Genomic DNA, 14,289 nt, shown 5'->3' with positions numbered 1-14,289 from the left:
ATATAGATAGCTTATAGCACATGATCCAGCAATCCCACTCCTAGCTATCTATACAGCTGACCTGAAAACTCATGTCCACCCAAAAACTTGCATGTGACTGTTTATAGCAGCTTTATTGATAATCACTAAAAACTGGAGGCAACCAAGATGTCCTTTGACAGGTGAATGGACAAAAAAAACTACAGTACATCCGTGCAATGGGATATTATTCAGCATTAAAAAGAACTGAGCTATCAAGCCACAAAAGACATGAAGGAATCTTAAATGCATGTTGTTAAGTAAAAAAAAAGCCAATCTGAAGAGGCTACATGCTGTATACTTCCAACTATATGACACTCTGGAAAAGGCCAGACTATAAATACCGTAAAAACGATCAGTGGTTGCCAGGGGAACCAGGAGAAGAGGAGTAATTAGATTAAGCACAGAGGATTTTTTTAGGATGATGAAGCTATTCTATATGAGAATGAGTACTTGATACTATTTCTTAAAACTCAGAACTTTTATAGCGCAAAGAGTGAATCTTAGCATATTCAAATTTTATAAAACCATTCAGGAGTTGTCAGGGGATTCCAGGATGGAACACAGAATGTGACAAAGCAATTGAACTGTATTACAAATATATGCAACCACTTCACTGAATAGAGTGGGGGAGAAGAGTGTTGATATAAATCCTTCAGAAATGAATGGAAGGTGCAAAACCAAAGGCAAAAGAAGATATACATAGTAGTATACTATACTTGATCAAATTGTTTCCCATGGGGATACAGGTTAACGAATCTGCTATTGCTATACATATTCACTGGAACTGAACAACTAGGTAATGAGTGGCTGATGGTGAAAGCCAGGTTTCTTATTGTTGGAGTAGGATGTTACAATTAATTAAAGGAAGGAGGCTAGGGGCACCTGGGTGGCTCAGTTGGTTAAGTGTCCAACTCTTGGTTTCAGCTCAAGTCATGATTTCATGGTTGTGAGTTCGAGCCCTGCATTGGGTTCTGCGCTGATAGCATGGAGCCTGCTTGGGATTCTGTCTCCCTCTCTCTTTCTCTGCCTCTCCCCTGCTTGCTCTCTCTCTCTCTCAAAAACAAACATTTTTAAAAAATAAAAGAAGGAGGCTAGAATAATCCATGAGGTAATGGATAAGAATTGGAAATAATGGGGTACCTGGGTGGCACAGATGGTTAAGCACCTGACTCTTAATTTTGGCTCAGGTTATGATCTCATGGTTCATGAGATTGAGCCCTGCATTGGGCTCTGTGCTGACGATGTGGAGCCTGCTTGGGATTCTCTCTCCCTCTCTCTCCCCCGCTCCCTCACTCTCTCTCTGTTTCTCTCTCAAATCAATAAACAAACATTAAAAAAAGAGTTGAAAAAAAACAGTTGGACATTAGCACAAACTCATGTTTAGCTTAACAGAGATAGAAATGGTTACATAAATAAATTTTATAGGTATTTCGATGAGTAGGTCCTTGCTGCTCCTTGCTTTGTCAGCTGAGAGGGCCTATAACCAATGACACCCCAGTAGCAAAAAGTACATCCAGCACCCGAATCTTCATTTCTAATACCATTCTCCAATAAAAGAAATCAGGACTCTTTAGAGAAATGGCTGACATTGGACTGGGCCAGGAAATAAACAGGATGAGTCTGAAGCACCTTGTAGTACCAGAAAATAAGGAAGTGCTCAAACATGCACGCGCGCGCACACACACACACACACACACACACACACACTGATCAAGGTATGTCAAAAGGATACAAGAACCAACTGAAACTGCTCCCAATGGCCAAAGCTGAAATAATTTGAGCAAAAAAATTGAAGTAGTACCACATTATAACCCAAAGTATAAAATAAATATCCATGGGTCCACACTGATATAAATAAAATGATTGAGTACATACTTAAATGGGAGAGAACAAATATCTAGCACAAAAGAATTTAAAGTAGTATATGCAGATATTCTGCCCTCAAGAAGCATAACACCCCCTCACCCCTAAAATGTAGGTTGTGCTTAGTGACTTTCTTCCAAAGAGCACAGATGGAAAGTGGAAAGGGAGGGGAAAAAAGAGTCACTTTACAGTTGAGAAGCTTGTGAAACACTATCTCAAGACAGGTGATCAAGGTCAACATTAATGGAGATAATTCACATTGATAGTATGGAGTATTGATAGTTGATGTGATGTGATGAGAATGGCGCTTTACCTCTGTGCTCTTCCTCCCAAAAACACATTACCCCAATCTAACCACCAAAAACATCAGACACATCTCAGTTGAAGGTCATTCTACAATATACCCAAATAGTACTCCTTAAAACTGTCAAGGTCATCCAAAATAAGGAAAATCTGAGAAACTGTCATAACCAAGAGAAGCCTAAGGAACCATGCATGTGGTATCCTAGAGCAGAAAAAAAAAAGACATCAGGTTAAAAACTAAGAAGATCTGAGTACAGTATGATGTTTAATTAATAATTTATTGGTAGGGGAGGAGCCAAGATGGCAGAACAGCATGGAAGTTTTTTTTGCATCTTGCATCCATGAAATATAGCCAAATCAACACTAAACCATCCTGCACACCTAGAAAACTGATTTGAGGATTAACACAACAACCTGTACAACCTGAACCACAGAACTCAGCAGGTTGGTGGCGCAAAAAGGTGAACTGGGGGAGAGAGAAGCCACAGAGGGCAGGGAGCTGTTTTTGCTTGTGGAGAGTGGATGGATATGGGGCAGGGGGAAGTACAGGAAAAGCATCCCCCTAAAAGCAGCTGGAGAGAAAGTGGAAAAGTAGAAACAGCTGCAGGGACTGAACTAAAAGTGGAGAAATGAGAAAGGAGAGGGTTTAAATTCCATTAAGACTCTATAAACAGAGGGAGTGCAGAGTCTGAAACTCCGCAGCTTTATACCTGGTGGTGCTCTGGTGGGAAAGGCAAATCCTCAGGAGCAGAGTGAAGTCTGGGGGGCCACAGGCAGAGGCAGTTTCCCTGCTGGGAGGACATTAGGTAGAGGCAGTGCGCCCCCAACAGGCAAAGGTGCCAGGAGACCCCGGAGTACAACCACATTCGTCGGTGCTGGAACAAGGTCGTCAAGGCTGATGCCTGGCGCCAGATGTGTGTTGTGATTTTCCATAATCCCTGAAATGCTGCTGCTACCCGATCATGTGAACTTTTTCTGGGGCAGGCTGGCACCCAGCTGCAGTCTCTGGGAATCGGTAGCAGCACGGTCCCACGAACATTCCTGGGTGCAACTGGCACCTGGCCATTGCTTGGTGAGACCCTTCTGCAGAGGGTCTCAGCAGGTCAAAGCTGCAGTCCCTCTGAAGTGAGGGGTTGGGAAACACAGCCGTATCTGAGATAAAACTCAGGAGGGAGGTGCCGCCTGGCAACCTGACAGCTTGGTCAAGGACAGTGTAAAAGCGGGGAGTGAACGGAAGCCAGAGACGAAGGATGGGTGCACAATTGCTAATCAGGGAGAGCAGAGTTCCGATGCTAGAGACTGAATAGCCGGGGATGCCATTTTCACCCCTTCCGCAAATCCACAAACACACCTACAAACACCACAACAATCCACCCCAGTAAGCTAAGCAGCGCCATCTAGTGGAGAGAGGAGCTGTTACACTAAGTCCTGCAGAACTGGGCCAACCTCACTCTTCACAAATACCACAAGTCTCTCCACCTGCTCAGTTTCCGGACTATAAAGTGCTTCATAGCTTGACTTCTAGGGGAAAACAATGTAATTTCAATCATATTTCAGTCTGTTCGCTGGTCTGTCTATTCAATTTTCTTTTGTTTTCTTTTTGTTTCTTCTCTTTTTCTTGAATACAGAAAGAAAAAATTTATTTTTATTTTCAATTTTTATTAAAAATATTTTTCTTTAATTTTTTCTACTACATTTTTTACTTTTTTGTAAATTTTTCAAATTCTATTTTCAAATTATTTTCAAAATCATTTAATTTTATTCTATTTCATTGTATTCATTTTAAAAATTTTCAAACATTTTCCTTTTCTCTCTTTTTTTTATTTTTCTTTTTTCCCCTTTTTTCCTCTAATCTATCAAGCTCCTTTCTACACCCAGACCAAAACACACCTAGGATCTAGCATCATTTATTTGATTTGTGTGTGTGTGTGTGTGTGCGTGTGTGTGTGTTGTTTTTAGTTTTTTTATTTTAATTTTTTTACCTTGTTAATTCCTTTTCTTCCTTCAAAATGACAAAACGAAGGAATTCACTCCAAAAGAAAGAGCAGGAAGAAACTACAGCCAGGGACTTAATCAACAGAGATACATGCAAGAAGTCTGAACCAGAATTTAGAATCATTATAATAAGAATATTAGCTGGGGTCAAAAATAGATTAGAATCCCTTTACGCAGAGATAAAAGAAGTAAAATCTAATCAGGATGAAATAAAAATGTTATAACCGAGCTGCAATCTAAAATGGATGCCAAGGCAGCAAGGATGGATGAAGTAGAGAAGTGAATCAGTGATACAGAGGACAAACTTATGGAGAATAATGAAGCAGAAAAAAAGAGGGAGACTAAGGCAAAAGAGCACGATTTAAGAAATATAGAAATCCGTGACTTATTAAAAAGGAACATCAGAACCATAGGGGTTCCAGAAGATGAAGAGAGAGAAAAATGGGTAGAAGGGGTATGTGAGCAAATCATAGCAGAAAACTTTCTTAACCTGGGAAAGACACAGACATAAAAATCCACAAAGCATGGAGGACTCCCATTAGATTAAACAAAAATCAACCATCAACAAGGCATATCAAAGTCAAATTCACAAAATACTCAGGCAAGGAAAGAATCATGAAAGCAGTAAGGGAAAAAAGTCCTTAACCGACAAGGGAAGACAGATGAGGCTTGCAGCAGACCTACCCACAGAAACTTGGCAGGCCAGAAAGGAGTAGCAGGATATATTCAATGTACTGAATCAGAAAAATATGCAGCCAAGAATTCTTTATCCAGAAAGGCTGTCACTCAAAATAGAAGGAGAGATTAAAAGTTTTCCAGAAAAACAAAAATTAAAGGAGTTTGTGACCACTAAACCAGCCCCGCAAGAAATTTTAAGGTGGGCTTTCTGAGGGGAGAAATGACGAAAAAAAAAAAAAAGACCAAAAGCAACAAAGACTAGAAAGGACCAGCGAACACCACCAGAAACTCTAACTCTACAAGAAACATAATGGCAATAAATTCATATCTTTCAGTACTCATTCTAAATGTCAATGGACAAAATGCTCCAGTCAAAAGACATAGGGTATCAGAATGGATAAGAAAACAAAATCCATCTATATGCTGTTTAAAAGAGACCCACTTTAGACCTAAAGCCACCTTCAGATTGAAAGTAAAGGGATGGAGAACCATCTATCATGCTAATGGTCGACAAAAAAAAGCTGGAGTAGCCATACTTATATCAGACAATCTAGACTTTAAAATAAAGACTGTAACAAGAGATGAAGAAGGGCATCATATCATAATTAATGGGTCTATCCATCAAGAAGACCTAACAATTATAAATATTTATGCTCCAAATGTGAAACACCCAAATATATAAATCAATTAATCACAAACATAAACTCGTTGATAATAATACCATAATAGTAGGGGACTTTGACACCCCAACTACAGCAATGAACAGATCATCTAAACAGAAAATCAACAAGGAAACAATCGTTTTGAATGACACAGGACCAGATGGCCTTAACAGATATATTCGGAACATTTCATCCTAAAGCAGCAGAATATATATTCTTCTCCAGTGCACATGGAACGTTCTCCAGAACAGATCACATACTAGGACACAAATCAGCCCTCAACAAGTACAAAGAGATCAAGATCATACCGTGGATATTTTCAGATCACAACGCTATGAAACTTGAAATCAACACAAGAAAAAATGTGGAAAGGTAACAAATACCTGGAGATTAAAGAACATCCTACTAAAGAAAGAATGGGCTAACCAAGAAGTTAAAGAGGAAATTAAAAAGTACATGGAAGCCAATGAAAATGATAACACCACAACCCAAAACCTCTGGGACGCAGCAAAGGCGGTCATAAAAGGAAAGTATATAGCAATCCAGGCCTTCCTAAAGAAGCAAGAAAGGTCTCAGATACACTACCTAACCTTACACCTTAACGAGCTGGAAAAAGAACAGCAAATAAAACCCCAAACCAGCATAAGATGGGAAATAATAAAGATTAGAGCAGAAATCAATGCTATCAAAACCGAAAAAAACAGAACACATCAATGAAACCAAAAGCTGGTTCTCTGAAAGAATTAACAAAATTGATAAACCACTAGCCAGTTTGATCAAGAAGAAAAAGGAAAGGACCCAAATAAATAAAATCAAGAATGAAAGAGGAGAGATCAGAACCAACAGAGCAGAAATAAAAACAGCAGTAAGAAAATATTATGAGCAATTATACACCAATAAAATGGTCAATCTGGAATAAATGGACAAATTCCTAGAAACATATAAACTATCAAAACTGAAACAGGAAGAAACAGAAAATTTGAACAGACCCATAACGAGTAATGAAATCAAATTGCTAATAAAAAATCTCCCCCCAAAAAAGAACCCAGGGCCAGATGGCTTTCCAGGAGGATTCTACCAAACATTTAAGGAAGAGTTAACACCTATTCTCTTGAAACTGTTCCCAAAAATAGAAATGGAAGGAAAACTTCCAAACTCTTTCTATGAAGAGTTACCTTGATTCCAAAACCAGACAAAGACCCCACTAAAAAGGAGAACTATAGACCAATTTCACTGCTGAACATGGATGCAAAAATTCTCAACAAGATATTAGCCAACTGGATCCAACCATACATTAAAAAAATTATTCACCATGATCAAGTGGGATTTATACCTGGGATGCAGGGCTGGTTCAATATCTGCAAAACAATCAATGTGATTCATCACATCAATAAAAGAAAGGACAAGAACCACATGATCCTCTCAATAGATGCAGAGAAAACATTTGACAAAATACCGCATCCTTTCTTGATAAAAACCCTCAAGAAAGTAGGGATAGAAGGATCATACCTCAAGATTATAAAAGCCATATATGAAAGACCCAATGCTGATATCATCCTCTTTGGGGAAAAACAGAGCTTTTCCCCCAAGGTCAGGAACATGACAGGGATGTCCACTCTCGCCACTGTTATTCAACATAGTACTGGAAGTCTCAGCCTCAGCAATCAGACAACACAAAGGAATAAAAGGCATCCAAATCGGCCAGGAGGAGGTCAAACTTTCACTCTTCACAGATGGCATGATACGTTATATATGTATCATTGGGAAAACCCAGAAGATTCCACAAAAAAAAACTGCTAGAACTGATCCATGAATTCAGCAAAGTGGCAGGATATAAAATCAATGCACAGAAATCAATTGCATTCCTATACACCAACAATGAAGCAACAAAAAGAGAAATCAAGGAATCGACCCCATTTACAATTGCAAATACCTAGGAATAAATCTAACCAATGAGGTGAAAAATCTATACACTGAAAACTATAGAAAGCTTATGAAAGAAATTGAAGAAGGCACACACACACACAAAAGGAAAAATATTCCATGCTCCTGGATAGGAAGAACAAATATTGTTAAAATGTCAATACTACCCAAAGCAATCTACATATTCAATGCAATCCCTACCAAAATAACACCAGCATTCTTCACAGAGCTAGAACAAACAATCCTAAAATTTGTATGGAACCGAAAAGACCCTGAATAGCCAAAGCAATCTTGAAAAAGAAAACCAAAGCAGGAGGCATCACAATCCTGGACTTCAAGCTATATTACCAAGCTATAATCATCAAGACAGTATGGTACTGGCACAAAAACAGACACTCAGATCAATGGAACAGAATCGAGAACCCAGAAACAGACCCACAAACATATGGCCAACTAATCGTTGGCAAAGCAGGAAAAAATATCAAATGGAATAAAGACAGTCTCTTCCGCAAATGGTGCTGGGAAAACTAGACAGCAACATGCAGAAGAATGAACCTGGACCACTTTCTTACACCATACACAAAAATAAACTCTAAATGGTGAAACACCTAAATGTAAGATAGGCAGCCATCAAAATCCTTGAGGAGAAAGCAGGAAAACACCTCTTTGACCTCAGCCTCAGCAACTTCCTATTCAACACGTTTCCAGAGGCAAGGGAAACAAAAGCAAAAATGAACTATTGGGACCTCATCAGAATAAAAAGCTTCTGCACAGCAAAGGAAACAATCAGCAAAACTAAAAGGCAACCGACGTAATGGGAGAAGATATTTGCAAACGACACATCAGATAAAGGGTTAGTATCCAAAATCTATAAAGACTTTATCAAGCTCAACACCCATAAAACAAATGACCCAGTGAAGAAATTGGCAAAAGACATGAACAGACACTTCTCCAAAGAAGACAACCAGATGGCCAATCGGCACATGAAAAAATGTTCAACACCACTCATCATCAGGGAAATACAAATCAAAACCACAATGAGATACCACCTCACACCTGTAAGAATGGCTAATGTTAACAACTCAGGCAACAACAGATGTTGGCAAGGATGCAGAGAAAGAGGATCTCTTTTGCACTGCTGGTGGGAATGCAAACGGGGGCAGCCACTCTGGAAAACAGTATGGGGGGTTCCTCAAAAAATTAAAAGTAGAACTACCCTACGACCCAGCAACTGCACTACCAGGTATTTTTCCAAGAGATACAGGTGTGCTGTTTCAAAGGGGCACATGCACCCCCATGTTTATAGCAGCACTATCAATAATAGCCAAAGTATGGAAAGAGCCCAAATGTCCATCGATGGATGAATGGATAAAGAAGACGTGGTATATACACAATGGAGTATTACTCAGCAATCAAAAAGAATGAAATCTTGCCATTTGTAACTACGTGGATGGAACTGGAGGGTATTATGCCAAGCGAAATTAGAGAGAAGACAAATATCATATGACTTCACTCATATGAGGACTTTAAGATACAAAACAGATGAACATAAGGGAAGGGAAGCAAAAGTAACATAAAAACAGGGAGGGGGACCAAACATAAGAGGCTCCTAAATATGGAGAACAAATAGAAGGTTACTGGAGGGGTTGTGGGAAGGGGGATGGGCTAAATGGGTAAGGGGAATTAAAGAATCTACTCCTGAAATCACTGTTGCACTATATGCTACCTAACTTGGATGTAAATTAAAAAATAAAAAAATAAAAAGAACATAGGAGCTGATCTGAAGGAGCTCCCAATGGGAAGACCTAGAAAAATTTGAGCAACAAAATAAATAATAATAGTACTAGATTATAACCCAAAATATAAAATGAATTTACATTTGACCATGGATATGAATAAATAACTGGAAAAAAATAAATGAAGGAAAAATCTCTTCCTTTCAGAAGAATTTCAATTAATAAATGTTGAAGGAAAGAGAAATAGAAAACTGCCATTTGGCAGCAATAATAGTAACAGAAAGATCCACCAGTGGATACTAAAATTAGTGGGTGAAAGTGTGCAAAGAAACAGGATATTTGCATAGTGTCAAATGATCTCCTCCAAGATATTTATTAAGTACAATGTGCAAAATTTTCTAATTTATTAAGATTTATAAAAATTTAAATGTAAATTTACAAAATTATAAACTTATTAATTACAAAGAGAAACAGAGTGGGGCACCTGGGTTGCTCAGTTGGTTAAACCTCAGACACTTGATTTCGGCTCAGGTCCTGATTTAATGATTTGTGAAATTGAGCCCTGTGTCCTGCTATGAGCTGACAGCACAGAGCCTGCCTGGGATTCTCTCTCTCTCTTTCTCTCTCTCTCTCTCCCTTTCTTTCTCTGCCTCTCCCCCAGCTCACGCTCACTCTATCTCAAAATAAATAAATAAAAATTAAAAAACAACAACAATAAGAGAGAAACAGAGCAACTTTATAGTGGTAAAACCCAGTTTAATGATCACAGCTTAGCCAGATGATCAGGGTTAACATCACCAATCATAAGACATATGGACATAATGAAGCCCCTGATAAGATGAACCGAAAAGAGCATACATAACACTACATCTGTTGTATCCCTGCCCCCAAAATGCATAACATCAATTTAATCATGAGAAAACCTTAGACAAACCCAAATTGAGGGACATTCCATAAAATAACTGACCAATTCTCTTCCGGAGGGTGAACGTCATGAAAAACAAGAGAAAGAGGAACAGTCACCTGTTGGAGGACACTAAAGAGAGATGACAGCTAAATGTCATGTGGGAACCTGGATTGGATCCTGGAACTAGAAAAGAACATTCCTGGATAAATTAGTGAAATCCATGTAAGGTTTGGTTAATAGTGTTGTACCAATATTAATTTCCTCATTCTGATCGTTGTAACATGGTGATGTAAGGTCTAACATTAGGGGAAGATGAAAGGATACATGGAAACTCCATACTATTTTGTAACTTTTGGGGAGGGCTCCTCTTCTATTTTTTGGAAGAGTTTGAGGATTGGTATTAATTCTTCAAACGTTTGGTAGAATTCACCAGTGAAGGATCTGATCCTGGACATCTGTTTTTTGGGAGGTTTTTGATTACCGATTCAATCTCCTTACTAGTAATTGGTGTGTTCAGAGATTCTATTTTTTCATGATTGTTTTGGAAGGGTGCATGTTTCTAGGAATTTATCCATTTATTCTAGGTTGTCCAATTTGTTGGCATTCTTTTATGACCCTTTGTATTTCTGTGGTATCTGTTGTAACATCTCCTCTTTCATTTCTGATTTTATTTGAGTCTTCTTTTTTTCTTGGTTGTTCTGGCTAAAAGTTTGTCAATTTTGTTTAGCTCCTCAGAGAAAACAATCAGAGAGATCAATGGTTTCGTTGATCCTTTCTTTAAAAAAATTTTTTTTTAATGTTTCTTTCTGAGAGAGAGAGTAAAGGCATGAGTGGGGGAGGGGCAGAGACAGTAGGAGACACCGAACCGGAAGAGGTCTCTCAGGCTCCACACTGTCAGCACAGAGCCCGACACGGGGCTTGAACTCACTGTGAGATCCTGACCCGAGCTGAAGTCAGACACTTAACCCACTGAGCCACCCAGGCACCCCTCATTGATCCTTTCTATTGTCTTTTTTACTCTCTATTTCACTTATTTCTGTTCTGACCTTTATTATTTTCTTCTTTATATACGACTTTTTGGTAGGTTTAAAATTAATTCAAAATGTTTGTAGGGGATATACCCAAAACATTAGCCTCCAGAAAGATTTAAAAGAAAAGCATGAAGAAAAAAAGGTCAAATAACTCTAACCAAGATAAAACAGGCATCACTATATTTATCAAAGACAAAATAGGCTTTAGGGCAAAAAGCATGATTTTGGAAAAAGATTATCAGTACAAAGGATAAAAGGAATACTTCCCCATGATGTATAATAATTTTAAATGTGTACACACCTAGTAATAATATAAAAAAATAGTAAGCAAAAAAGAACAGATTTCCTAGAAGAAATTGAGAAATCAACTATTTAAAGTGGGAATTTGGGGGGTGACTGGGTGGCTCAGTTGGTTAAGTGTTGGACTTCAGCTCAGGTCATGATCTCGCAGTTTGTGAGTTTGAACCCCGCTCTTGTGTGGGTATGTCAAGGTAGATACATGCTTATTAGCTTTTATAAATATCACCAAGCAGTGTTCCATTGTAGCTGCATCAATTTAAAGCACCTACCAGCACCATATGAGAGTTCTATTTATTGCACATCCTTGGTAACACTTAATGTTGTCCATCCTTGTACACACCTATCACTTTGAACACCATCTCTGTGTGAAGACCTTCCCTTGATCTCTAACTCTGACCCAGTGCTCTCCCCCCATGCAAATGGTGTATCCAATTGTCAATATGACATCTTTCCTTGGATGCCTTGTGGGAATCTCCAAGACAACAGATCAATGCAAAGATCTTAAGTCCTCCTTCCTTGCAAAGGGTTCCTTCCCTTGATTCCCTCATCCTCATAAAAAGCATCACTATCTTCTCAGCTGCTCCAGCTAAACGCCTATAATTTCTCCTCCCTCTCATGTCCACATCCAATCCTTCAGCAAAGCTGCTACATTCCGTTTCTATAATACATTCAGGATCTGTCCGTTTCTTCCCACCTTCAACACCGCTCCTCTGATGCAGACCACTATTAATCATGACTGCACGACTGCTTAGCAGCCAGAGAGAGCTTTTTAAAAACATAAACCAGTCACCTCATCTCCTTGCTTAATACCTTCCAGTGGCTCCCTAGTGCTCCAACATAAAACCCACCTTCTCACCTTGGCCTGAAAGGCTGTGAATGATCTGGCCCCTAACCAGGTACCTCTCTGACCTCTCCTCTTCCAGTAGGGGAGTGAGCACATTCCAGCCATTACCTTTTCTTTCTTTCTTTCTTTCTTTCTTTCTTTCTTTCTTTCTTTCTTTCTTTCTTTCTTTCTTCTTTCTCAATGTTTATTTTTGAGAGAAAGAAAAAGAGCACATGTGAGCGGGGGTGGGGCAGAGAGAGAGGGACAGAGGGTCCAAAGTAGGTTCTGTGCTGACAGCAGAGAGCCCAATGCAGGGCTCGAATCCACGAACCACAAGACCTTGACCCGAGACAAAATTGAATGCTCAACCAACTAAGCCACCCAGGCACCCCAGTCATTGCCTTTTCTTAAATACATCCAGCTCATTCCTGCCTCAGAACCTTTGTCCTTACCGTTCCCTCTGTCTGATAAGCTCTTCCCTCAAATCTTTGCCCAGCTGTCTCCTTCCCATCTGTTTAGGTCTTAACCCAAATATCTCTTCCTCAAAAAGGTCTTCTCCAACCACCTTAGCTAAAGTTGCCCCTCCATACATCTCTATTCTCTCACCCCTTTGTCTTTTCTTTTTATTTTTTTTTAAGATTTTTTAAAAGCAATCTCTACACCCAAAGTGGGACTCAAACTCACAATCCTGAGATCAGGAGTTACACATTCTACCGAATGAGCCAGCCAGGAGCCCCTATTTTCTGTATAGATCTTATTTTCCTGATGTGATCACTTACTTTTTTAATACTCATATGCTCCATTAGAATATAAGGTCTTCAAGGGTCAGGAGCTGTGTGTCTAGTCCCCTGCTATGTTCCTACTGTCTAGAACTGCATTTGCCCCTATGGTAGCCACTAGCCACAGGTAGCTAAATTTAAATTCAGGGGCACGTGGGTGGCTCAGTCAGTTAAGCGTCTGACTTTGGCTCAGGTCATGATCTCATGGTTCAGGAGTTCGAGTACCGTGTTGGGCTCTGTGCTGGCAGCTCAGGGCCTGGACCCTGCTTGGATTCTGTGTCTCCCTCTCTCTGCCCCTCCCCCACTTGCACTCTGTCTCTCTCTGTCTCTCAAAAATAAACATTAAAAAAAATAAAAAATAAATTTAAATTCATTAAAAGTAAATAGTATTAAGAATTCAGTTCTTTAGTTACACTAGTGAGATTTCAAGTGCTCAATAGCCACCTGTGGCTAATAGCTACCATAGTGGATAGTGCAGACAAAGAAAATTTCCAACATTCCAGAAAGTTCTGCTCTAGACAGCACTGTCCTAGAAACCAGCTACCCAATGAGCATATAATAAAATAAAGATATTTTGGGGGCACCTGGGTGGTTCAGTCGATTGAGCATCAGATTCTTGATTTCAGCTTGGTTCATGATCGCAGGGTTGTGGGATCAACCTCCACCTTGGGCTCCACAATGAATGTGGAGCCTGTTTGAGATTCTCCCTCTGCCCCTCCTCTCCACTGTTTGCATTTTCTTAAAAAAAAAAAAAATATATATATATATATATATACATACATATATATACATACATATATACATACATATATATATATATATATATATATATATATAATTTATCTTGAGAGAGAAAGAGGGGAAGGGGGAAGCAGGGAAGGTGCAGGGAGAGAGGGAGAGAGAGAATCCCAAGGTTGTCAGCGTAGGGCCTAACAGGCTCACTCCCATGAACAATGGAGATCACACCCTGAGCCGAGATCAAGAGCCAGGGGCTCAACCGACAGAGCCACCCAGCTGCCCCCAAATATTTTTTTAATATCTCTATTAAAAAAGATATTTTTAATCCTTATCTTATGAGGGAGAAAAACATAGGTCAGAGAAGTTGTGTTATTATCCCAAGGCCACACAGCCAGGAAGCAACCTAGCAGGAATTTGAATGCAGTGTTGTTTTGCTCTGAAGCACATGCTACTCCCTTTCTTTCTTTCTTTTTTTTTTTAAGTTTATTTATTTTGAGAGCAAGAGAGCATAAATGCGTGAGGAGCAGAGA

The 14,289-nt window shown here is 39.3% G+C and overlaps 1 protein-coding gene across 7 annotated transcripts in view; it reads right to left on the bottom strand.

Moving 5' to 3' along the window:
* Nucleotides 1-14,289, bottom strand: part of TMEM40 (transmembrane protein 40) — an 85,736-nt gene that overhangs the window by 70,875 nt on the left and 572 nt on the right. The window lies entirely within an intron of this gene.

This window comes from Puma concolor, chromosome A2, assembly GCF_028749965.1.
Source record: "Puma concolor isolate L17-30 chromosome A2, mPumCon1.1.hap2, whole genome shotgun sequence".
Taxonomy (NCBI): domain Eukaryota; kingdom Metazoa; phylum Chordata; class Mammalia; order Carnivora; family Felidae; genus Puma; species Puma concolor.
Note: the sequence above shows the minus strand (reverse complement) of the source record. Positions and strands in the feature narration are given on the sequence as shown.